Source organism: Saimiri boliviensis, chromosome X, assembly GCF_048565385.1.
Source record: "Saimiri boliviensis isolate mSaiBol1 chromosome X, mSaiBol1.pri, whole genome shotgun sequence".
NCBI lineage: Eukaryota > Metazoa > Chordata > Mammalia > Primates > Cebidae > Saimiri > Saimiri boliviensis.
In genome coordinates, this window is record NC_133470.1 from 66,535,609 (window position 1) to 66,563,257 (window position 27,649).

A 27,649-nucleotide genomic window follows, 5' to 3' on the forward strand; every position below is an offset into this window, starting at 1 on the left:
ACACAGGGAGGGGAACATCACACACTGGGCCTTGGTGGGTGGGGGACTAGGGGAGGAATAGCAGGGGGTGGGGGGATTGGGGAGGGATAGCATTAGGAGAAATACCTAATGTAGATGACAGGATGATGGATGCAGCAAAACACCACCATGGCACATGTATACTGATGTAACAAACCTGCATGGTCTGCACACGTACCTCAGAACCTAAAGTATAATAATAATAAAAAAGAACTGAAAATAAAACTACTGTTTGATCCAACAATATCACTACTGGGTTTCTACCCAAAGGAAAAGAATTCATTATATGAAAAAGACACATGCATATACATGTTTATAGCAGCACAATTCACAAGTGCAAAAATGTGGAACCAGCCTAAATGCCCATCAACCAATGACGGTATAAAAATGTGGTGTATATACACCATGGAATACTGCTCAGCCATAAAAATAAATGATATTATGGCATTTGCAGCTATCTGGATAGCGTTGGAGACTATTATTCTACATGAAGTAACTCAGGAATGGAAAACCAAACATTGCATATTCTTACTTAAATGTGGGAGCTAAGCTATGAGAATGCAAAGATTTACGAATGATATAGTGGACTTTGGGGATTCAGGGAAGGGGGTAAGGGGTGAGGAATAAAAGATGACACATTGGATACAGTGTACACTGCCTGTGTGATGGGTGCACCAAAATCTCAGAAATCACTATCAAAGAACTTATCCATGTAACCAGAAACCACCTGTTCCCCCAAAACTATTAAAATTACATAAATTTAAAAGACTTAGAGACAGAAATACCATTTGACCTGGCAACCCCAAAACTGGGTATATACCCGAAGGAATATAAATCCTCCTGTTATAAAGACACATGCATGCATATGTTCATTGCAACACTATTCACAATAGCAAAGACATGGAATCAACCTAAATGCCTGTCAATGATAGACGGAATAAAGAAAATGTGTGACATATACAGCATGGAATACTATGCAGACACTGAAAAGAATGAGATCACGTCCTTTAGGGACACAGATGGAACTGGAGGCCATTATCCTTAGCAAACTAATGCAGGAACAAAAAATCAAATACCATATGTTCTCACTTATAAATAGGAGGTAAATGATGAGAACACATGGACACATGTAGGGGAACAACACACACTGGGGCCTATTGGAGGGCGGAGGGTGGGAAGAGGGAGAGGATAAGGAAATATAAGGGATATTAGGCTTAATACCTGGTTATAAAATAATCTGTACAACAAATCCCCATGATCCACATTTGCCTATGTAACAAACCTGCAAATCCTACACATGTACCCCTGAACTTAAGAAGAAGTTAAAAAGAAAACTTCCATGTGGATGACTCAGGTCTCTGTTCATCACAGTCACAAATGACTTACCTAAACTTTAGTCTCTCATTTTCAGCTGCTAATTGGATTGCTCTACTTGGATCTCTTGCCGTTAAAAAAATTTCAAACATGTTTTCAAACAAATACATCCTTCTCTTCAAAATTAACTTCCTCATTGTTTTTTTTTCAATGACAGTAATAGTCTTCCAGTTACTCAGGCACAGACAGTCATCTTTGACTCCACACCATCCTTATTTTATCCCTCATTAAGTGCTGTTGATTCTTATTTTGCAATACCTCCTGACCCTTTCTTTCTTTCTTTCTTTTTTTTTTTTTTTTATAATCAACTTAGTTCAGCATCCTTATCTCATTATGGCTTATCTTCTTGAGGGTGATCTATGCATCCTCTTTCACACTTACATAATCAGGAGGTGAACCTGGCAAATTTCTACCTATACTTCAAGATTTAGATTGAAGTTATAATTCTCTATGAATACTCCCATGTGCATGGTTCTATTCTTTCATTTATTACAGTGCTGTAATTACACTTTTTGCTTACATGTCTGTCACACACATTTAGACAGTAAGCTCATTAGTGGCAGTGAGTTGCTTTATTCATTTTTTGCTTTTTTCCTCTCCTAATTGGGCAACTTGGAAGAGTAACTGTGTGGTTTTAAGCGCTTTTCAGTAATAGATTATCTAATTTCCCAGGGCGGATGTCTAGGGGCAGAGGAAGGAGCATGTTTGCATGTGTGTGTGTGTGCGCGCGTGTGTGTGTGTATGTGTGTTTATGTGTAAATGTGGGTGCTGTTATGCAAGAATCTAAATAATGGTGTAAAATGATAAAATGTGGATACATCTAGTATGGCTGAATCTATTTAAAAGAAACCTGCAAATTCACAAAGCGTGCAGGAGACCATGAATCATGGACACTTTACAAATCACCAGAGAAGAAAGGAAAGGGAGTGCAACAGATTGAATCTACACATTTGAGCAGAAAGGGAAGGCAAAGAGGTTAAAACAAAGAAGGCATAAATGGTCTGGTGGGGCTGGAGGAGAGTTAAAAAGTGAACTATGTCAGTGACAAATGGAAATCCAAAGACTCAACGAAGGAAGTGTTTGATTATAGGGTCTAAGTGGGACTGATGAGTGTTTTTGGATTGCACCAACAGCACAGACAAAAAGATTAAATCAGTATCTGGAGGTACTTTTATGATTCTACTAAGCTATATGCCTCCCAACATTGCCTTTACCTTTCTAGTAAATACTGGCAAGCATCGGATAGTCGGTGTGTTGGAAGACTGCCAAGAGAAGTGGGGTGATGAGGGCAGGGCCATAGCAGAAGAGGAAGTGGGGAGGCTGGGACTCAGGGCTCCTAAAACTGATACTTCCTTTTCTTCTGCTGAGCAGCGGCAGGATGCAGAAAACATATTTTAAAAGGGTGCAGATCAGTAGAGCCCTGTTTTTATTTGAGCAACTCCCCAGTGGCCTCTTTCCTCCTCTCCATGTAGCCTATTACTGTCAAATGAAAAAAAGTTGGTTGTGCCATCCTGTAATTCTGAGCTCAGGGAAGGTAGGGACAATACTGTATTAATCTTTTGATACAGTAGGCACTTATTAATGTTTGTTGAATCAATATCTGAATGAATAGCAGAGTCAACAAATATAAGTGTTTTATAAATTACAAAGCTCTGTAAAATGTAAGTTTTTATTATTCTCTTTCTTATTCATATAAGGCTCACCTACTTTGACCACACCAATCCACAATCATCTCTCTCTTTGCACATAGGAAAATGTGTATTTGATGTTTATTGAGTGATCATTTATTGATTAACTAAAGTTACTCATCCTCTATGGAGATTTCATCTACAAACCATCAGGCTATACTAATGATCCCAGTGGCTTTCCTCCATGGTAGTAAAAGATTTGGAGGAGGAGGGCAGAAAGATCCTCCAATCTGTGATCACTTTAGCTCTATCATTACAATAAGTAGCTTTCTTACTTGGTATTTTCAGAGATGTGCTGCTCACAGGGATATGCTTTTTGGGAATACATTTCCAAGGATATGTATTCTCATTGGTATTAAAAAACTATGGGGGAACTGATACTTTGTTGCTGACAGCTCTCAGGTGTTTCTTCTGTAGACTCTTATTCTCCTTAAGGGGAGAATGTCAAACCCATCGATTCAGTCCATTCTGTTGTCAGACAGTTGGAATCTAAACACATGGCACCGTCAAACCAAAAAGGACCATGGATTGTGGCATTCAGAATGAATGACTGTGTGTCTGTCCCCTTCCATTGTACTGTGCCAAAAAGCTTTATCCAGTGTAATCAAATTAAAAGGATGCAAAAGACCAGGCCTTAAGGGAAATGAAAGTTACCAAAAGGCAATAGAGATCTTGAGGAACACATGAGTGTGGGTGACGGTGTATAATGGAGGATACTTTCAACCCCGGTTTGAGTGATAGAAATGTATTACGATCTACATACATACTTTTGAACTTTTTGTAAAGCACTAACCAGAGGGCCTACCTTTTTCCAGGAATATCTCTATAACTCTCTATCTAATTACCAGCAGCTTGGAATCTTCTGATGTTCTGAGGTCATTGCTCACAGCTAACTCTGAGGCCTGCTTTATCATCTTGGCAATTGGATGTCTGACTCTTGCAAAATAATTGTTCTCTAGGAGATTGCTTTTTATTTAAGGTCCTTTGTCTTAAGTAAGAATTCAAATTCGGATCAAACATGAATGGTAACCAATTTGGAATGAAAAGAAGCTTTATTATCTTCTGAGGCCTGAACATTTCCTAGGAACTTTGGAATAAGTATGTAAGACACATCTGAGATGATTGACTGTTGTTATTATTAGCTCAATTCCACTTAGTTTGTTGAATCCATGACAACACGAAGATAACCCTTTGTAAAAACAAACACTGTTAATCTGAAATACATGAGAAGTCTTAACAAGTCATATACTTTAGACATCTTGAAACGTTATTCAAAACTGGATATTTTTTCCCTTTTAGGGAAAAGGGATTGATGAGAACTAAAAGAATGCCCAAATATTTCCTATTTTTTTTCTTTAGCTTAAGGACCCTAAGTCTAGGTCTGAGCTCTTGTTTCTTTTCTATCAGTTACATTTAAGTAGGAGCTCAAATGTCTGGGTTGTATTGATTCTGCAAGCACTCTAAACAAGATGACATTTTATTCATCAAAAGGAAAATTAAGTATGTGTTAAATATCCAAGGGCCTGTTTACTCTTTCTGTCTCTTTTCATCTATTTCTGTAACAATCTCTTCCTAACTTATTCCCAATATTTAAAATATTTTTTCTTCTTTTTTCTCTCATATGTGCCCAACCCCCAATATAGAAGAAGGACTGTGGGGCACAAAGAAAGGAGAGGTCATGATGAGATGGAGTGGGATGAGACAGAAGTAAGCAGCAGGTTAGAAGAATTTATACAGTGACCTTTTCTACTAATTCCTAAAGAATTCTTAATTAAAGGCAAAAGTATTGTCATCTGAGGGTGTTTTAGCACCTTGATTGTAACATGAATTAATAGACCTAAGATGTCTGAATTTATCTAATCAAATTAGATAAAGGAATGGCTTCCTTTATTGCCTTTTCTGTAGGGATGAGGATATGTACTTCTTGCTATGGGTCTATCAGACTTCTTAGCAGGTTTTTTTTTTTTTTTTTTTTTTTTAAACAGAGTCTTGCTCTGTCGCTAGGCTGGAGTGCAGTGGTGCAATTTCAGCTCACTGAAACCTCCGCCCCCAAGGTTCAATCTGTTTGCCTGCCTTAGCCTCCTGAATAGCTGGACTACAGGCACATGCCACCATGCCCAGCTAATTTTTGCATCTTTAGTAGAGACGAGGTTTCACCATGTTGGCCAGGATGGTCTTGATCTCTTGACCTCGTGATCTACTCTCCTCAGCCTCCCAAAGTGCTGAGCCACTGAGCCCGGCCAGCAGTTTTATTTCTGCACTGCAAAGCAACTGGCATATTGACTAATCTATCTTTTGTAGGGTTGACTAGTATAGACATATCTTTCAACAGTTTGCTCATATCTGATTGAACTGGGAAAGCTTTTCTCAGTGACCCTTAAATCATACCACATAGATATTATTGAAACACAAATAACACTCTAGTGAGGGATAAAGTGACTTTAGGTCTTTTTATTTTACACACACACACACACACACACACACACACACACACACTACATACTTATATATTCTAAAAACGTATTTGTATTATAACCAAATATGTGATTGAATAATTGGTTTTATGAAAGAGTAGTGGGATATTGTGTTACATTCAGAACTTGGTGCAAAAAACTATTTTAATCCTTAGCATATAATACTAAGAATCAACGGGCTTGGTTAAAATAGCAAGTAATGACAAAAGGTAGATAGTGCTTTCACAGAAATAATTCTTAAATATGACTCTTAAATATTTTATTCCTTTCAGAGTTCACATTGAGGTGTGCATAAGTATTACAGGGCTAGTGGCAACTGTAATTCAGAGCGTTGGATCCTACTGACGGTTCCTAAGAGTAGGATGAGATTGCTGAGACTTAAGAGTGATGTCCCTGACCTAGAAATATAGTCTAGGGAGTGGAAGGTAGCTAGCCCTACTGTCTCCCCATGCAATCAGTTTTGTTATGCGTTTTATCCTCCTGGAATGAATGGAATTTAAACAAAATCCTTCTGATGGTGGTTTCTATTTTCAAGTTGCTTTCAAATTTTATATTAATAATTTTAAGAGATTTAGAAAATATTACTATCAGCTCATTACTGCATTTGATACACGAACGAACTGAGAAATACTAACGGGCTGTTAACTTGCCAGAGAATGTGTAGCTGTTTACATGTCAAAGGAAGGGTGGACTCCCAGTTACCCAGTTTCTCTCCCACTGAAATCCATGCAGCAGGATAGTTTAGAGCAGCCACTGTTAGGTGTTAAGAACATGAGAATAACAAAATGGACCAAAGTAGAGGTTCATACAGGGCAATGTCTTTCAGGAGATTATGAAAGTTCTCTTGATGGTATTGAATTCACAAGGTTGGGTATGTACCTTAAGAATCAGTGCCTTCCCTTTATTATCGGCCAATTATACTGAAAATACAGATTCATAATTTTCTGTACTGTAGAAGAATCTTGCTTTTATGTCAGATAAATAGTTTCTAATGCATCAAAATTTCATTAAGGAAAGGTAGTGAAAAATGAGAATTGATGATTGTGGGTTAGGAATACACTAACATGCTAGACTAAGTCTAAAAGCAAATCGAAAACTTTTCTTAACTTACCATTATCTTTGTGCTCACTGGCTCCCAAATTGACTTATTTTATTTGGAGGAACCCTGGTTCGCTGGTGTAGTCAATACATAGGAAAACTGGGGAACAGTTTTTTGTCATGGATGAATGTAAATATAGCACTTGAGGTTGTTTATGATGTACGAACAGATGTCTTTTAGTTCTAATTGAGCCATTAATAGTAAAAAAAAAAAAACATTTTTTGAATGATTAAGACTTCTTGCAATAAATTTAAAATTGTCTAGAAACAAATTTTTCTAATATATTTTAAATGTAATGCAGTCCTTCGTATTTCATAATGCATTGTAAAAATAGAAATATTTTTTATTTAAAATAGTGTGCAATCTAGTTCAGATTTAGTTACAGTTTCATTTTAAATAATCATTTGTTAGACATATGGTATCATAGCTTCTCTCTAGGTTTCAAAATAATCAGAATACTGGAAGGCAGAGCAACTGAATTCTGTAGGTGGAGCTCACTAACCCATTTGTCTACTCTTGAAAACAGCTTTTTTGCCACTAAGTAGAAAAATGCTCCTGGCTAAAGATTTTATTAAAATGTATGAATAGTTGGCTCTGTGTAAACGTAGTCTATACCAGGTGTGTCTAACTCACTAAATAGATCATGCAGTTTTCTTATACTCATTTATAGTTGAGAGAGCTTTATTTTTACCATCTCTGGCCAGAACTGGCCAATTTCTAGTTGTATGATGTATTTCAAGAAAACTTTTTAGCCTCTCTAAGTTTATTTTCTCATTCATAACAGGGACAGTAACACTTACCTTGTCTAAATTATAGGATGTTGAAAGATTCAGGTGGGATAATAAATGTGAAACTACCTTGTGAAAATTTTACTCTCCACTGGTTTACCTTCAGTAGTCAATATATATTTATTTTCCATTTTGAAGGAAACTGCCACTATATTAGAGAAAGTCCACTGAACTCTTAAAATGGAATTTGAAAGTATGTCTTATATTTCTGGCTTAATTGCGAAGGCACTGGAGGCTTGTGGAGTGTCTCCTCTGTATTTTGCCACATTGAGCCCTAGCAGAAGCACTGAGCAATATTTGTTGACAGTCTGATCATATTATTAATCTCTGGCTAAGATATAAACCAGAAAGAATTCATGCTAGCACCCAAACTTAAAGCAGGCAAGGCAGATAACTTATCCCCAAACTCCTGGGAATTTGCTAAAATTTACTATTAGCAACATTTTACTAAATATTGTTCTGGTCCTAGTACTGAATAGAGTCTCCTTACCTGCTAACTTCAAGGTCCACAGTTTACTGTCCTTTTGCGTTTGCTCTCAGAAGCCTGCTCCAAGTCTTCAGTAAATTCAGTCTACAAGTCCTGGCAGAGCTAATCCTTGTTGGTGAGCTGCATAGAATCTAGATACTTTATAACGTCATAGAAGCACAGTCCATTCACAGAGTGCCTGCTCTTTAGGCAAGCTTCTTTTCAAAGATGAGGTGCTGCTATTTTTAAGAGGGGAAGGGCAGGGCACATTTGCTAGCCAATATATAGAAATTCTTCTTCCTCTTTCAGATTAGGCTTCAAACTGTTAAAGCACTCCCGGAGTCTGACTTCTCTGGTGAAAGTGGGGGAGGGGAAGGGACAGAGAGGAAGGAAGAATAGAAACTGGAGATTTGCAAGTTGCGTGTGTGTTTAGTAAACTTTTCTTCCTAGCTCCAGCAATACAATTCTCAGGAAATTATTCAGCTGCTCTACCATGGGAAGCAGGGAGGAGTGTTCTCTCTTCAGCTTAGTTCTCTCTGATTTCAATGATTGTGAGGTCATTAGACTATTTGTAGGTGGGGAAAGTTAATCCTGCCAGTATATGCTAATATAACTGGCATTATGTGAAACTTGATCTTAAGGAACATATATTTCATCTCTCTGTCTCTGTCTCGCTCTCCTTAATGACACTTGTGGCTCTATCCACACTCTAAAAAGCCTTTTCCTTTTTGGTTCCTTTTTGAGTTTTGTTTCCTGAAATCCTCATAACAATAAATTGCCTCCATTGGATTAAAACGGGTTTTTCTTTTTTTGTGCTAGTGAAGATGATCTGGAATGATGGAGCTTGCTGTCAGTGGTTCCGTGTTTGGAATTTGGAGGATCAGGCAAGTGCTCTCGGCTTTCGGCTAGGCTCTGAGGCGTTAGAGCTGTGGAGGGCTCATTCTGGCTTCTGGAGAATAGGGACATAGCAGTTCGGTACGTGCTGATTGAAGCCTGGGGCAGCACTTTGATGTTACAAACCAAGTTGATAAGACTGTGATGTGAATTAGTTACATCAATTATATGGAATTATATTAAGAAGATTCTGTATGGAGATGGACATAAATATGCTGATTTTAACACTTTGTAAACATGCTCCGTAACTAATAACTAGTTTTACGTACTCGTAAAATATGGGCCCAGCAGTAACCTCTGGCTTGCTACCTGCTGTAGGAACAAAGTCATTTACTCAAACTTTGCATCTTTAGATACAAGAATTACCTCACAACCAACCTGGGGCAATGGCTCTTAGACCCCTTGAATCTTTATCTCCTTTCACAGGGCTCTGGATTGTGGTGGTGATGGTGATGGTTGCAGGAAAAGGCTATCCAACCACATTAGAAGGGATGGTAACATTTGGATTCAGGACCAGCCTTTCTAATCCTCTCCTAGGGAGTCTTACTAACTAAACTGATATTCAAACTAGTATTTCTTCGACTGAGTTTGGATCCCCAAAGATCTATAGGAAAGTTAATAAGTGAGACAAAATGTGAATTATTACTTCTCCTCCAGTCTGAAATGGTATGGCCATTTTGAGCTACAGTGGAAGGGCAATTCATACCTAGTTAATGAAGAAAAGAGAAAGAGGCTAGATGCTTGAGCTTCAAGTTGGCACCAAAATAGCTGTGGCAGAGAGGGTGTTCCTTGTGGTTATTCTTTATGCTCCCCTACTTGTTTCTTGTATTAGCTAATTCTCTGTTCCAGAGGGATGGGAAAAACAGTGATCCACCCATCCCCAAATGGGTCTTTGCCTTGTACAACTGGATCAATTTATACCACATTTGCTGTAAATGACGTCAGACTTCTTGTCTCCTTTTTTCATCTCTTTATCTTTTCTCTTCTTATCCATCCATCTTCATTACTTATCTACTCTCACATTCTCTTTCACTTTAGGAAGGGTTGAAGTGCCAGAATGATACCTCTCTGCTGCTGTCTCTCTACTCTCACTCATTTTCCTAGACTCCTTTACTTTCTTATTGAGGTAGGGAAGACCAAATAGGGAATGGCGAGGGAGAGGGGGGATAACATGTAGTTGGATGGGAAATCTGTCCTAATGAAGTAAGACTTTGGTAGAAGGTTAAATAATTTTTAGTCACAACAGCATTCACATGTGAGTGACAGGATTCATATCTTATATGAATCTAGAGCTGAAAGAGATAATGAAAAATCATCATCTGGTTCAGACTTTATATTAAATTGAATTCTTGAGGGTATGACATGTCTGATTTATTATTGTGTCCTCAGCTGTTGGCTCATTGCCTTGTTTGGTTTGTTCAATAAATAAATCTAGTCCAACTCTTTGATATTATAAATGAGAAAACAGGCTAGAAAGAGGCTCTCTCAAGATGCCTTTATTTTACCACAAAATAAAAAAGAGTCATTTTTAGGACTGAATTTTTTTTTCACAGCCAATACTAATGGGCACTTTGGAAGGGGAGATAAAGGGCATGAGTATAGTCAAAGCCCAGCTGTATACATACATATATGCTTGTTAAATTAAGTTTAGCCTAAAGCTGTCTCCTGGAAATATATTAAGTTTAGCCTAAAGGTTTCTCTGTATGAATGATTCACCTTTTAGTTCTAGTTTATAAAAACATGGGGACAATAAAAACAAAAATCAGGCTGGCTGTGGAAATATGGCTATTACAACTTTCCTTCTTCCTGCCCCAGGACCTATTCCATGGGTATTAAGAAAACCCTGTATTGTCATTTTTAGTAAGGCAAGGGCCCTCTAACTGGTAGTGCTGGATGAGGTTGAATTAACCCTGTGAACAGAACAGCATAGCCCACATAGGAGAGATGGCACAGATCATCTAAGTAATGTTACATTACTCCCTACATTATTCTCTGCTGTCACCACTAGCCATGTGGTAACCACTAGCGACACTTGATTATTTAAACTTAAATGTAAATTAATAAAATAAATAAATTATCATGTTTTTAAAATTATACTAGCCACATTTCAGGGGCTCAATAGCATAGCCACATGTGAATGTGGCTACTGCATCAAACAGCAAAAAGTTAGGACAGATGTTAAAATTAACACCTAGTTTGGGGTAAAGAATATCATTAGTAGAAGTTCATATAATTAAGTGCCAAAGCTAGGAAACAAACCCAGGTTTCTGGGCATCTAATGAAGAGTAAGCAGATTTGTTTCTACCTCTACATATTTATTTCTGTTCAGTGTGGATCTCTGAGCATGGTTCAAGCACATTGAGTGTGTGTGACTCTATGTGTGGGCTTTAAAGTGTTTTGCAGGGGTGGGATCTGGTTAGCATGGATGAGGGAGCTCCTTTACATAAATTCATGCAGTTTTTGCCTTTCTGTCCTGACAGGACCAAAAGAGAAAATATACATAAGCGTGCAATGAAAAGAGAACAAAACGTTATACAAATGAAAGGTGTCATAATTATGATGAGCTCCGGCTTACTTCCTGCTGCTTAGTGTTTGCCCCTGAGTTCAGCTGAAGATGGATATGGATGGGGAAGTGGGCTGGATTGGAGGAAGTTTTGGCAGCTGAGGTGAGAAATAGTCTGCTGGGTGTGTGTGGTCAGGGAACTTGCTTAATGGTCTCCAAGCCTGGGAACTGGAGCCAGTTAGACTTGCCCTTACCTCAACTTTTCCTTCAAGAGAGGACCAGTAATGGAGAAATTAGGTAAAGACCTTCAGTGAGAGCTAGGCCTTTCCTTAATTAGGGAGATTGTCTATAATCACTTAAAAATGTGTTAAGTTTAGAAATAATGCATGTTCTCACTTATAAGTGGGAGCTAAATGTTGAATACACATGGGCATAAAGATAGGAACAATAGACTCTGTACTATTTGAGGGGGGAAATGGGAGGGGCATGAGGGTCAAAAAACTACCTACTAGGTGCTATGATTACTACCTGGGTGACAAAATCATTTGTATACCAAGTCTCAGTGAGAGGTAATTTACTCATGTAACAAACCTGCATATGTTCTCCCTGAACCTAAATATAAAAGTAAAAATAAAAAAATTCGGAAAAAATTCAGATTCATTAAAGAGAAGTGGCCTAAAGTCTGACTGTCATAGGAGAGGTCATCCGCTATTGATGGGGAGAATTAAAACACACCACGGATTATACAATGAGGAGATGGATGTAATGATGACTTTAATGCTCTGGGTTGGTGGGCATGGGAAAGATACAAGGAGGATGTTTAGATTATAGAGTCAACCCCTCACTCTTACTCACCAGGCAGGTTTGGGATACAGGGAGCCTGGGCCAAATTTCATCTTGCGCTGCAAATCTGAGTTCTAGAGTCCTGCAGATTCTATTTCAATAGAACGCTGGAACTGGAGAGGACCAGGGAGAGAGAGCATCAGTATCTTCCTCTTATTCTACACATGAAGAAACTTATGAAGCAAATTAGTCATAGGGTTGCTTTGTTTTGTTTGTTGAATAAATAAATCTAGTCCAACCCTCTCATGTTAGAGATGAGGAAACTGAATCCAGAGAGGATCCCTCAAAAACCTTGAGGCTCTCTCAAGATGATTTTTTTTTTCTATCCTTGGATAGTTTATTCCATCATTCTGAGTCTTAGTATTCTTACTACAAAAAATGATCACAATAATCTTGGCTCTGTATATTTCACATAATTTAAAAATCAAATAAAATGAAAGCCATGAAAGGGCTTTATAAACTGTAAGGTATTATGCAGATAAAATTATTTTATTGTCTATGTCTTCATCCTCCTCTCCTACCCAATGCTTTCTCTCACCCAAAATGTTGCATGCCTTCTTATAAATATTTTCTTTGAGAGAGATATTTGGGTAACTTTGAGATAATTGGGGTTTTGGAGGGTGTTATGCTCCCAGGGCAGGGAATTATTGCCATTAACTATCTAGCTGCAAAGGACCACTTTCACATATGGAGTTATGTTTACCATAATGGCAGCATCTGCCAGGTATTATTTGTGTGTATTTCCTGCTAGCTTTTGTGTGTTAGGGCTTGGTGTAAGAACAAGGCTTAGGAACAGTTGAAGCACTATTTGTAAAAGTTGCCTTAGCTGTTGGAGTTCTCTGAAGGTAAAGGGAAAACATTCATTTGACTTGAACTTGGAATCCCAAGACCTAGGTTTATTTTGGCTCCATCACTTTTGGTATGACCTGAGGCAGAGCAAGTCACTTAAATCTTATGAGTCTCAATTTTCTGATTCATAATTAATAAGACTAAAGTGATAATGCTATCCACCCTGTACTGCACAGGGAACAGTGAGCTAATGCACATGAAAGTGCTTGTGAACTGTAAATAGCTGTAAAAATAATCTCTTGGTTGTTTCCTAGTAACAGGGGAAATTCCCCAGGGACATGCTCTGAAGTTGTCTTTGGCATATTTCCTTTTCCTCAGCAGGGATCAGCTAATGCTCTAGCCAAGGAAATTGATTTAAATATTTGATTTTAGGGCCCAGCCCTTAACCTAGCTTCACCTCTCTTGCTGAAACATCCTGGCTTTCATAAAATAAAGACAGTACTAGCTTGAGCAAAATTTTTGAAGCAAATCAAATATATTTTCACCTACTCCTTTTTCCTTCTTCATTTTAGAAACCTCTTCCCTAGAGGAAGTAGAGTGCCACAGAAGAAACTACATTCTGAGAGGTTGTATGCTCTAGTGGTTAATAGCTTATGCTCTGGAGGTAAATAGATTTGGGCTGAATCTTTGTTTCATTTGCTGGTTGTGAATCTTTGTTTCATTTGCTGATTGTGATTTTGGACAAGTTATCCAACTTCTAGCTCTTGGTTCCCCAGATTCCTTGGCTATAAAATGGGGCCAATAATTTGACTACCTTATGAGGTTGTTAAAAGCCTTAAATGTAAGTGCCTGGCACAAATTATGTTTCCAATAAATGTAGCTTTATTTTTATTTACACTATGGTTTTGCTTCCTCAGAGTTATTTATATTTTAAAGTTGCCAGACTGGAATTAGACACTGTCTGAAGAATGATTTCTGGTTTGGAGCATTAAGAACTTTCCTACATATCAACTCTGCTGACTTGGTAGTTTGTATAGTTGAGTCTTCAGGCAACATTGGGTACAAATTTGAATACAAAACATAATTTTGATGTTTTGGGGGCATAATATTTCCACAGGCCTTTCACTTTATACTTTCCTGGTGATTTTTCTTTTTTACATATATATATTTTATTGCACTTTAGGTTCTGGGGTACATGTGCAGAACATACAGGGCTGTTGCATAGGTACATACATGGCAATGTGGTTTGCTGCTTCCACCCTCTCATCACCTATATTTGGCATTTCTCCCCATGGTATCCCTCCTGAACCTCCCTACCCCTTGCTGTCCCTCCCCTAGTCACCCTTCAACAGACCCCAGTGTGTAGTGCTCCCCTCCCTGTGTCCATGTGTTCTCATTGTTCAACACTCGCCTATGAGTGAGAACATGCAGTGTTTAATTTTCTGTTCTTGTGTCAGTTTGCTGAGAATGATGGTTTCCAGTTTCATCCATGTCCCTACAAAGGACACAAACTCACCGTTTTTTATGGCTGCCTGGTATTCCATGGTGTATATGTGCCACATTTTCCTTGTCCAGTCTATCATTGATGGGTATTTGGGTTGGTTCCAGGTCTTTGCTATTGTAAACAGTGCCACAGTGAACATACATGTGCATGTGTCTTTATAATAGAACGATTTATAATCCTTTGCATATATACCCAGTAATGGGATTGCTGGGTCAAATGGAATTTCTATTTCTAGGTCCTTGAGGAATCACCACACTGTCTTCCACAATGGTTGAACTAATTTACACTCCCACCAACAGTGTAAAAGTGTTCTTATTTCTCCCCATCCTCTCCAGCATCTGTTGTCTCCGGTTTTTTTTAAATGATTGCCATTCTAATTGGTGTGAGCTAGTATCTCAATGTGGCTTTGATTTGTGTTTCTCTAATGACCAGTGATAATGAGCATTTTTTCTTATGTTTGTTGGCCTCATATATGTCTTCTTTTGAGAAGTGTCTGTTCATATCCTTTGCCCACTTTTGAATGTTTTTTTTTTCTTATAAATTTGTTTAAGTTCTTTGTGGATTCTGGATATTAGCCCTCTGTCACATGGGTAGATTGCAAAATTTTTTTCCCTTTCTGTTGGTTGCCATTTCATGCTAATGATTGTTTCTTTTGCTGTACAGAAGCTCTGAAGTTTAATTAGGTCCCATTTGTCTATTTTGGCTTTTGTTGCCATTGCTTTTGGTGTTTTAGTCATGAAGTCTTTGCCTATGCTTATGTCCTGAGTGGTTTTGCCTAGCTTTTCTTCTAGGGTTTTCATGGTGCTAGGTCTTATGTTTAAGTCTTTAATCCATCTGGAGTTAATTTTAGTTTCCTGGATACAGCACACCGATGGGTTTTGAATTTTTATTCAATTTGCCAGTCTGTGTGTTTTGATTGGAGCATTTAGCCCATTTACATTTATGGGTAATATTGTTATGTGTCCTTTTAATCCTGCCATTTTGATGCTAGCTGGTTGTTTTGCCCATTAGTTGCCACAGTTTCTTCATTGTGTTGATGCTCTTTATGTTTTGGTACATTTTTGGAGTGCCTGGTACTGATTGTTTCTTTCTATGTTTAGTTACCATTTGGTACGTTTTTGTAGTTGCTAGTATGGTTGTTCCTTTCCATGTTTAGTACTTCCTTCAGGCATTCTTGTAAGGCATGTCTTGTAGTGACGAAATCTCTCAGCAATTGCTTGTCCGTAAAGGATTTTATTTCTCCTTCATTTATGAAGCTTAGTTTGGCCAGATATGAAATTCTGGGCTGAAAGTTATTTTCTTTAAAGATGTTGAATATTGGCTCTTACTCCCTTCTAGCTTGTAGAGTTTCTACTGAGAGGTCTGCTGTGAGTCTGTTGGTCTTTTCTTTGTGGGTGACTCTGGCTGCCCTTAGGACTTTTTCCTTCATTTCAACCCTGGTGTATTTGATGATTATGTGCCTTGGGGTTGCTCTTCTTGAGGAATATCTTTGTGGTATTCTCTGCATTTCCTGGATTTGAATGTTGACCTGCCTGTTATGTCAGGGAAGTTCTCTTGGATAATATCCTGAAGAGTGTTTTCCAACTTGGATTTATTCTCCCCATCACATTCAGTTATGCCAATCAAGCGTAGATTAGGTCTTTTCACATAATCCCACAGTCCTTGGAGGCTTTGTTCATTTCTTTTCACTCTTTTTTCTCTAATCTTGCCTTCTCGTTTTATTTCATTGATTTGAAATCTATCTCTGACATCCTTTCTTCTACTTGATCGATTCGTGTGTTGAAACTTGTGCATGCCTTGTGAAGTTTTCATGGTGTGTTTTTCAGCTCCATCAAGTCATTTATGTTCTTCTCTAAGCTGGTTATTGTAGTTAGCATTTCGTCTAACCTTTTTTTAAGATCCTGTTTCCTTGCATTGGGTTAGAACATGGCCTTTTAACTCAGAGTAGTTTGTTATTATCCACCTTCTGAAGCCTGCTTCTGTTAATTCGTCACACTCATTTTCTGTCTTGTTTTGTTCCCTTGATGGTGAGGAGTTGTGATCCCTGGGAGGGGAAAAGGTGTTCTGGTCTTTGAAGGTTTCATCCTTTTTGCATTTTTCCCCCCCATCTTCTTGGATTTATCTCTCTTTGATCTTTGAAGTTGGTGATTTCAGGAGAAATCTCTGAGTGGACTTCCTTTCTGCTGCAATTGGAACTATATCTTTTTTGGCCTGTAGAGGTACTGCTGGGCTGCCTCAGATTCAGTCAGGTTGCTGGGTGAGTGGTCTTCCCCTGGGGTTTGTTTGCAAGTGAAATTAGCCCTGCCTTCCCAGTGGCATCTCTGCTGCCCTAGCTTGATCTTCCTGGTTGGGGTCAAACTGGGCTATTAGTTGCTAAGCTCTCTGATGCATGGGCTTCAGTTTGAGTTTTGTCAGGAGTGGTGAGGCTTGCCAGGCCTTATGATCTGTTTCCCTGCTTCTTTCTGTGGGATGGGTTGTTCTGTCTCACTGGCGCTAGTCCAAATTTCCGCCCTGGTCTGGCTGACAACTTAAGGCACCAGACAGGTGCTGTCACTCAGATTTGCATCGACTACCCACAGAGCCCCTCAGTCTGGCTGGGCTTGTGGACCATGGGTTGCAGGAGGGATGAGGTAAGCACAGGATCCGAATTGGAGCACTGAGGGGGTGAAGTCCCTCAACCCTCTGAGCTGGCTGCATGTTCCAGGTGGGGATGTGCCTCACCCTGTCTTGGTTCATTCTCCCTGGGTGGCTCTCGCCCTGGTTTGGCTCCCTCCCTGGGCTACTTTTAGAGTCCTTCCAGTCCCCCGAAAATGAACCTGGCACCTCACTTGGAATCGTGAAGTCTTCTAGCCCTCTGCATCTCATTTGTTGGGACCGGAATTCCAGTGTTTTTTCCTCTTGGCCATGTTGGCACTGCCTCCAGCAAATACCAATTTTTAAAAAATCCATTCATCTGTTGATGGACATTTAGGTTGCTTCAAAATCTTGACTATTGTGGGCAGTGGTGCTTCTTTCTATTGTGTATTTACTCAGCAGAGGGATCGCTGGATTATATGGTAGCTTCATTTTTAGCTTTTTGAAAAACCTTCAAACTTTTATTATTTTTAATTTTAATTTAGGTTCTGGGGTACATGTGCAGATCATGCAGGGTTGTTGCATAGGTGCATACATAATGAGGTGGTTTGCTGCCTCTATTCCCCCTTCATCTATATCCAGCATTTCTCCCCATGTTATCCCTCCCCACCCTCCCAAACCCCTGCTGTCCCTCCCCTAGCCCCCCAACTGCCCCCAGTTTGTGATGCTCCTCTCCCTGAGTCCACGTGTTCTCATTGTTCAACACCCACCTATGAGTGAGAACATGCGGTGTTTGGTTTTATGTTCTTGTGTCAGTTTGCTGAGAATGATGGTTTCCAGATTCATCCAAGGCCCTACAAAGGACATAAACTCATCGTTTTTTATGGCTGCATAGTATTCCATGGTGTATATGTGCCACATTTTCTTTGTCCAGTCTATCATTGATGGGCATTAGGGTTGGTTCCAGGTCTTTGCTATTGTAAACAGTGCTGCAATGAACATACGTGTGTGTCTTTATAATAGAATGATTTATAGCCCTTTGCATATATACCCAGTAATGAGATTGCTGGGTCAAATGGAATTTCTATTTCTAGATCCTTGAGGAATCACCACACTGTCTTCCACAATGGTTGAACTAGTTTATACTCCCACCAACAGTGTAAGAGTGTTCCTATTTCTCCACATCCTCTCCAGCATCTGTCGTCTCCAGATCTTTTAATGATCGCCATTCTAACTGTCTTGAGATAATACCTCAATTGTTTGTGATTTGCATTTCTCTAATGACCGGTGATGATGAGCATTTTTTTTTTTATGTTTGTTGGCCTCATATATGTCTTCTTTTGTAAAGTGTCTTTTCCTATCCTTTGCCCACTTTTGAATGGGTTTGTTTGTTTTTTCTTGTATATATGTTTTAGTTCTTTGTAGATTCTGGATATTAGCCCTTTGTCAGATGGGTAGATTGCAAATTTTTTTCCCATTCTGTTGGTTGCCAGTTCACTCTAATGATTGTGTCTTTTGCTGTACAGAAGCTCTGAAGTTTAATTAGATCCCATTTGTCTATTTTGGCTTTTGTTGCCAATGCTTTTGGTGTTTTAGTTAACGAAATCCTTGCCTATGCCTATGTCCTGGTTGGATTTGCCTATATTTTCTTCTAGTGTTTTTATGATGTTAGGTTTTATGTTTAAATCTTTAATCCATCTGGAGTTAATTTTAGTGTAAGGTGTCAGGAAGGAGTCCAGTTTCTGCTTTCTGCGCACATTGCTAACCAGTTTTCCCAACACTATTTGTTAAACATGGAGTCCTTTCCCCATTGCTTGTTTTTGTCAGGTTTGTCAAAGATCAGATGTTTGTACATGTGTGGTGTTGCTTCTGAGGTCTCTGTTCTGTTCCATTGGTCTATGTCTCTGTTTTGGTACCAGTACCATGCTGTTTTGATTACTGTAGCCTTGTAGTATAGTTTGAAGTCCAGCAGTGTGATGCCTCCGGATTGATCCTTTTTTCATTATGTAATGCCATTCTTTGTCTGTTTTGATCTTTTTTGGCTTGAAGCCTGTTTCATCAGAGACTATGATGCAACCCCTGCTTTTTTCTTTGTTCTCCATTTGCTTGGTAAACCTTCTTTCATCCCTTTATTTTCAGTCTATGTGTATTTTTATACAGAGATGAGTTTCCTGAATACAGCACACCAATGGGTCTTGACTTTTTATCCAGTTTGCCAGTCTGTGTCGTTTGATTGGTGCATTTAGGCCTTTTACATTTAGTGTTAATATTGTTGTGTGTGAATTTGATCCTGCCATTTTGTTACTGGCTTTTTTTTTTTTTTTTTTTTTTTCCGGTTAGTTGACTCAGTTTCTTCATTGCATTTTTGGTCTTTGCTATTTGGTGTGCTTTTGCAGTGGCTGGTTCTTGTTCCTTTCCATTTTTAGTGTTTCTTTCAGGCAGGTTTGGTGGTGACAAAATCTCTCAGTAATTGCTTGTCCGTAAAAGATTTTATTTCTCCTTCACTTATGAAGCTTAGTTTGGCTGGTTAAGAGATTCTAGGTTGAAAGTTCTTTTCTTTGAGGTTGTTGAATATCGGCCCCCACTCTCTTCTGGCTTGTAGGCTGTCTGCTGAGAGATCCACTGTGAGTCTGATTGGCTTCCTTCTGTCAGTGACCTGACCCTTTTGTCTGGCTGTCCTTAGCATTTTTTCCTTCATTTCAACCCTGGTGAATCTGACGATTGTGTGCCTTGGGGTTGCTCTTCTTGAGGAATATCTTTGTGGAGTTCTCTGTTTCTCGAGTTTGAATGTTGGACTGCCTTGCTAGGCTGGGGAAGTTCTCCTGGATAATATCCTGGAGGATGTTTTCCAGCTTGGATTCATTCTCCCCAACATATTCAGGTACACTGACCAAGCGCAGATTAGGTCTTTTCACATAATACCATATTTCTTGGAGGCTTTGTTCATTTCTTTTCACTTTTTTTTTCTCTTGTTTTGCCTTGTCTTTTTCTTTCATTGAGTTGATCTTCAATCTCTGATATCCTTTCTTCTGCTTGATTGATTCGGCTATTAAAACTTGTGTTTGCTTCGCATAGTTCTTGTGCTGTGTTTTTCAACTCCATCAAGTCTTTTATGTTCTTCTCTAAGCTGGTTATTGTAGTTAGCATTCCGGGTAACCTTTTTCAAGGTTTTTAGTTTCTTTGCATTGGGTTAGAACGTGTTTCTTTAGCTCAGAAAAGTTTGTTATTACCCACCTTCTGAAGCCTGTTTGTTTCAATTTGTTGCACTCTTTCTTGGTCATGTTGTGTTCCCATGGTGATGAGGAGTTGTGATCCCTTGAAGGAGAAGAGGCGTTCTGGTCTTTGATGCTTTAATCATTTTTGCACTGTGTTTTTCCCATCTTCGTGGATTTATCTAACTCTGATCTCAGCGGCTGCTTGATGAGGTCACTTGTCTGCCTGTTGAGGCACTACTGGGTTTCCAGGGACTTCTTCAGATTTCTAGGTAGGCTTTCTGTGTCTTTTTTGTTTACACTGGGAGGTTAGACCTGCCTCTTCTGCTAACCTGAAGGCACTACTGGGTGGTCATGAACACCATGCCATTGCTACATAGGCTTCCTGTGTCTATAACTTTTCCTTCTAGACACTGTTTTAAATGTGTCCCAGAGATTCTGATATGTTGTGTCTTCATTCTCATTGGTTTCAAAGTACATCTTTATTTCCGCCTTCATTTCCTTATTTATCCAGTAGTCATTCAGCAGGAGGTTGTTCAGTTTCCATGTAGTTGTGTGGTTTTGAGTGAGTTTCTTAATCCTGAGTTCTAATTTGATTGCACTGTGTCTGAGAGACTGGTTGTCACACAATTTCTGTTCTTTTGCATTTGCTGAGGAGTGTTTTACTTCCAATTATGTGGTAAATTTTAGAATTAGTGTGGTGTGCTGCTGAGAAGAATGTATATTCTGTGGATTTGGGTTGGAGAGTTCTGTAGATGTGTGTTAGGTCTGCTTGGTCCAGATCTGTGTTCAAGTCCTGGGTATCCTTGTTAATTTTCTGCCTCATTGATTTGTCTAAAAATGACAGTGGGGTGACTTTATCTTAACCTTTGTTTCTGTCCCTCTCTAACTTGCTTTTCAGAGTGTCTGTTCTACTCAGAGAAATGGAGTCAGCATATGCACTTCTGTGGCTTACATCCCAGGTCAATCTTTTATTTTAAATTTTCGTTTATTTCTTTATTTTACTTTTATCTTTCTACAAGTCACTTCTTCATTGTTCTCTGTTTATCATTTGTTTTGGCTCAAAATGGAGATCTTATCACCTTCTGATAAGTAAATGTTATGTAAATAATATCTGATTACTCTGTTATTTTTGAGCTTTGTTAATATTTTAGTATTGCTTATTAGCAGTGAATCATTAGGGCAAACCAAATGATAATTGACTTATTAAGATGGAAGAGTTCTTTGATGCATACCCACCCCTGCTATCTACTTCACAGGAGGTACGAAAAAAGAAATAAAAACAAACAAACAAACATTGACAACTAAATCTTTACATTATTTGCTGTAGTTGGGAAATACTTCTTTTTTCTTTCACATTTTCCTAGGCAATATTCTCATGCAGTTTCTGTGGATATCTGCTGATTTAGAGTTTATACATGTTCATTTTGGGTAATAAATATTTCGAGCAAAGTAGTAGAGGGAAAGAATATCTCCTGGTTTGGAGAAAAAGTAGAGAGAGGCAGTGTGGTTACAAACAAAAATAGGACCAGGAGTAGTCAGGAGGCATTATACTATTCCGTAACCAAAAAATAGAAGGATAAGTGGGGCTTAGAATCGACCACAAAGAATATTTAATATCTACTGTGAGCATGACACTCTGCTGTGTACTGAATCTGAAGCTTGGGGCATGTTTGTATGTGTATGTGTATGTGTCTGTCTGTACTCCTGCATGTGTATGTGTTTATTTCTGTCTGGGTGGTCATGGAAATTCAGAGATAGCTCAATTTGAATGGAGGGAGAAGTAAGGGAAGACTAAACAAAAAATAAATACTTGTGTATAAGATTTGGCTTGACTTGAATAATCAAGTAAAGAAGTCACAACAGAGCTCTCTATTTAAGATTTACCTTTGTAACTTAGGTGTGGTATTCTTTGGTTTTTGTAATACTCAAAATCCGAACATCTAACTTTGGCATTTTGGTTACATGTTTTAAGGCTCTTTTACCTGGATTCTTTGTTCCCTATAACCATCAATGGTGGTCTATTGAGTAGAGTGTCTTTCTGGATTTCCATGTGTTAAAGTAAATTTTCCTTTTTATCTGCTAAGGCAGTAGTCTCACCAAAGTTAGCAATTGGCGTAACCAAAATACCAAAGTTAGATGTTTGAATTTTAAAGTATTCAAATTAAATTAAATATTTAAAATATTCAAAATTTAAAAAATTATTTTAACATTTTAAAATTTTAATTTGAGGCATAATTTGCAGCCTGTATTTTATTGCAAAGTTCTGTGAGTGCTATGTGTTTTTAAAATTATATAATTATGTAAATTTTACTGAAATCAACATATGGAATAATCCTATAATCTCCTTCTCCTAGGCTTCCCTTGTGTTGCTCCTAGACCAGCTTCTGGCAGTCACTGATACTTTTTGTCAATACAGTTTTTTCTTTTCCAGAATGGCAGTAGAATCATAAAGTTTGTAGCCTTTTACTGTAGCTTTTTTACTAAGTATAATATTTTAAGATACTTCCATGTTTTTGTATAGATCAGTAGTGAATTCTTTTTATTGTTCTGTAGTACTTTATTGTGTGGATAGTCAGACTTTGTTTATCCATTTACCAGCTGAAAGACATTTGGGTTGTTTACACTTTCTTTTTGTCTTTTGTCTCTTTGCACTGTGTATTTTCAAGTAGGCTGTCTTAGAGCTCACTAATTCTTTCTTATGCTTAATCAGTTCTGCTTTTTGATAGGCTCTGGTACATTCTTCAGCATGTCAATTAAATTTTTTAGCTCCAGAATTTCTGCTTGATTTTAAAATCTTTTAAAAAGGTTTATCTTATAGGATTCTGAATTCCTTTTCTGTGTTATCTTCAATCTCATTGAGCTTCTTCAAAACAGCTATTTTGTATTCTCTCTCTCAGAGTTCACATTTTCTGTTCACTCCACAACTGGTCACTGGTGCCTAGTTTTAAAGTACAGTGCACCTAGTATCTTAGGGACAATGTACTTAGTAGATACTAGGGACAATGAGGTCATGTTTTCTTGGGTGGTGTTGATACATGTGGATGGTCATTCTGCAGCTATGAGAAAGACTTGGCCTAATAAAGATTTACCAGGAGGATAAGGTGCTTGTGGACTACTGCATCTGTGTAGTGATGCCCCAAATACACCAGTGGATTTAGAATTATTGTTAACTGGTGTTCTCCAAATAAGGAGAAGACTACTATCTTAGTAGAGACTAGGGCCAATGTACTTTAACCCATGGAAATCAAGAAAAACACTCTGGTCAACAATGTACTTTAACCCATGGAAATCAAGAAAAACACTCTGGTCAATAGGCTGCCATTGATGGCTATGGGAAAAAAACAATCCAGGTAAAAGAACTTTAAAACATCTAGGTATTGGGAAAGATACTCCTTTTTTTTTTATTGCATTTTAGGTTTTGGGGTACATGTGATGAACATGCAAGATTCTTGCATAGGTACACACTGGGCAGTGTGGTTTGCTGCCTTCCGTCCCCTCACCTGTATCTGTCATTTCTCCCCATGCTATCTCTTCCCACCTCCCCACCCCCCCGCCCCTCCCCCATTTCCCCCCAACGGACCCCAGTGTGTAGTGCTCCCCTCCCTGTGTCCATGTGTTCTCATTGTTCAACACCCACCTATGAGCGAGAATACACGGTGTTTGATTTTCTGCTCTTGTGTCAGTTTGCTGAGAATGATGGTTTCCAGGTTCATCCATGTCCCTACAAAGGACGTGAACTCATCGTTTTTGATGGCTGCGTAATATTCCATGGTGTATATGTACCACATTTTCCCTATCCAGTCTATCATCGTTGGGCATTTGGGTTGGTTCCAGGTCTTTGCTATTGTAAACAGTGCTGCAATGAACATTTGTGTGCACGCGTCCTTGTAGTAGAATGATTTATAATCCTTTGGATATATACCCAGTAATGGGATTGCTGGGTCAAATGGGATTTCTATTTTTAGGTCCTTGAGGAATCGCCACACTGTCTTCCACAATGGTTAAATTAATTTACATTCCCACCAACAGTGTAAAAGTGTTCCTATTTCTCCACATCCTCTCCAGCATCTGTTGTTTCCCGATTTTTTAATGATCGCCATTCTAATTGGTGTGAGATGGTATCTCAATGTGGTTTTGATTTGCATTTCTCTGATGACCAGTGATGACGAGCATTTTTTCATGTTTGTTGACCTCCTGTATGTCTTCTTTTGTAAAGTATCTGTTCATATCCTTCGCCCATTTTTGAATGGGCTTGTTTGTTTTTTTCTTGTAGATCTGCTTTAGTTCTTTGTAAATTCTGGATATCAGCCCCTTGTCAGATGTGTAGGCTGCAAAAATTTTTTCCCATTCTGTTGGTTGCCGATTCACTCTACTGACTGTTTCTTTTGCCGTGCAGAAGCTGTGGAGTTTGATTAGGTCCCATTTGTCTATTTTGGCTTTTGTTGCCATTGCTTTTGGCGTTTTGGTCATGAAGTCCTTGCCTACACCTATGTCCTGAATGGTTTTGCCTCGATTTTCTTCTAAGGTTTTTATGGTATTAGGTCTGATGTTTAAGTCTTTAATCCATCTGGAGTTAATTTTGGTGTAAGGTGTCAGGAAGGGGTCCTGTTTCTGCTTTCTGCACATGGCTAGCCAGTTTTCCCAACACCATTTATTAAACAGGGTGTCCATTCCCCATTGCTTGTTTTTGTCAGGTTTGTCGAAGATCAGATGGTTGTGGGTATGTTGTATTTCCACTGAGGCCTCTGTTCTGTTCCATTGGTCTATATCTCTGTTTTGGTACCAGTACCATGCTGTTTTGATTACTGTAGCCTTGTAGTATAGTTTGAAGTCCGGTAGTGTGATGCCTCCTGCTTTGTTCTTTTTGCTTAGAATTGACTTAGCTATGCGGGCTCTCTTTTGGTTCCATATGAAGTTTAAGGTGTTTTTTTCCAGTTCTGTGAAGAAGGTCATTGGTAGCTTGATGGGAATAGCGTTGAATCTGTAAATTACTTTGGGCAGTATGGCCATTTTCACGATGTTGATTCTTCCTAACCATGAACATGGAATGTTTCTCCGTCTGTTTGTATCCTCTCTTATTTCGTTGAGCAATGGCTTGTAGTTCTCCTTGAAGAGGTCCTTTAGGTTCCTTGTTAGTTGTATTCCTAGGTACTTTATTCTCTTTGTAGCAATTGTGAATGGCAGTTCGTTCTTGATTTGGCTCTCTTGAAGTCTATTACTGGTGTATAGGAATGCTTGTGATTTTTGCACGTTGATTTTGTATCCTGAGACTTTGCTGAAGTTGTTTATAGGTTTCAGGAGATTTTGGGCTGAGATGATGGGGTCTTCCAGATATACAATCATGTCATCTGCAAATAGAGACAATTTGATTTCCTCCTTTCCAATTTGGATACCCTTTATTTCTTTTTCTTGCCTGATTGCTCTGGCTAGAACTTCCAGTACTATACTGAATAGGAGTGGTGAGAGAGGGCACCCTTGTCTAGTGCCAGATTTCAAAGGGAATGCTTCCAGGTTTGCCCATTCAGTATGATATTGGCTGTTGGTTTGTCGTAAATAGCTTTTATTGTTTTGAGATACGTTCCGTCAATACCTAGTTTATTGAGGGTTTTTAGCATAAAGGGTTGTTGAATTTTGTCAAAATCCTTCTCTGCATCAATTGAGATAATCATGTGGTTTTTGTCTTTGGTTCTGTTTATGTGGTGAATTACGTTTATGGACTTGCGTATGTTGAACCAGCCTTGCATCACCGGGATGAATCCTACTTGATCATGGTGGATGAGCTTTTTGATATGCTGTTGCAATCGGTTTGCCAGTATTTTATTGAAGATTTTTGCATCTATGTTCATCATGTATATTGGCCTGAAATTTTCTTTTCTTGTTGAGTTTCTGCCGGGTTTTGGTATCAGGATGATGTTTGTCTCGTAAAATGATTTGGGAAGGATTCCCTCTTTTTGGATTGTCTGGAATAGTTTCAGAAGGAATGGTATCAGCTCCTCTTTGTATGTCTGGTAGAATTCAGCTGTGAACCCATCTGGACCTGGGCTTTTTTTGGGTGGCAGGCTCTTTATTGCTGCCTCGACTTCAGACCATGTTATTGGTTTATTCAGGGTTTCGGCTTCTTCCGGGTTTAGGCTTGGGAGGATGCAGGTGTCCAGGAATTTATCCATTTCTTCCAGGTTTACTAGTTTATGTGCATAGAGTTGTTTGTAATAATCCCTGATGATGGTTTGGATTTCTGTGGAATCTGTGGTGATATCCCCTTTATCGTTTTTTATTGCATCAATTTGGTTATTCTCTCTTTTCTTTTTTATTAATCTGGCTAGTGGTCTGTCTATTTTGTTGATCTTTTCAAAGAACCAGCTCCTGGATTTATTGATTGTTTGAAGAGTTTTTTGTGTCTCTATTTCCTTCAGTTCTGCTCTGATCTTAGTTATTTCCTGTCTTCTGCTAGGTTTTGAGTTTTTTTGATCTTGCTCCTCTAGCTCTTTCAATTTTGATGATAGGGTTTCAATTTTAGATCTCTCCTTTCTTCTCATGTGGGCACTCATTGCTATATATTTTCCTCTAGAGACTGCTTTAAATGTGTCCCAGAGATTCTGGTATGTTGTGTCTTCGTTCTCATTGGTTTCGAAGAACATCTTTATTTCTGCCTCCATTTCATTGTTTATCCAGTCAACATTCAAGAGCAAGTTGTTCAGTTTCCATGAAGCTGTGCGGTTCTGAGTTAGTTTCTGCATTCTGAGTTCTAACTCGATTGCACTGTGATCTGAGAGACTGTTTGTTATGATTTCTGTTCTTTTGCATTTGCTGAGGAGTGATTTATTGCCAATTATGTGGTCAATTTTAGAGTAGGTGTGATGTGGTGCTGAGAAGAATGTATATTCTGTGGATTTGGGGTGGAGAGTTCTGTAAATGTCTATTAGGTTTGCTTGTTCCAGGTCTGAGTTCAGGTCCTGGATATCCTTGTTGATTTTCTGTCTGGTTGATCTGTCTAATATTGACAATGGGGTGTTAAAGTCTCCCACTATTATTGTGTGGGAGTCTAAGTCTCTTTGTAAGTCATTAAGAACTTGCCTTATGTATCTGGGTGCTCCTGTATTGGGTGCGTATATATTTAGGATCGTTAGCTCTTCTTGTTGCAGTGATCCTTTTACCATTATGTAATGTCCTTCTTTGTCTCTTTTGATCTTTGTTGCTTTCAAGTCTATTTTATCAGAGATGAGAATTGCAACTCCTGCCATTTTTTGCTCTCCATTTGCTTGGTAGATCTTCCTCCATCCCTTTATTTTGAGCCTTTGTGTATTCTTGCATGTAAGATGGGTTTCCTGGATACAGCACACCAATGGGTTTTGGCTTTTTGTCCAATTTGCCAGTCTGTGTCTTTTGATTGGGGCATTTAGTCCATTGACATTTAGGGATA

General features: G+C 38.6%; 1 protein-coding gene across 3 annotated transcripts in view; it reads right to left on the bottom strand.

Moving 5' to 3' along the window:
* Positions 1–8,411, bottom strand: part of CYSLTR1 (cysteinyl leukotriene receptor 1) — a 54,736-nt gene extending 46,325 nt beyond the window's left edge. For 2 of the 3 annotated variants that reach the window (XM_003936843.4, XM_074391418.1), the window contains exon 1: positions 7,932–8,410. The gene's annotated coding sequence lies outside the window, so the exon portion shown is untranslated. Of the gene's footprint in view, positions 1–7,931 lie in introns of all 3 variants that reach the window. The other variant, XM_074391419.1, reaches the window with a different exon arrangement.
* Positions 8,412–27,649: the final 19,238 nt, after the last annotated feature.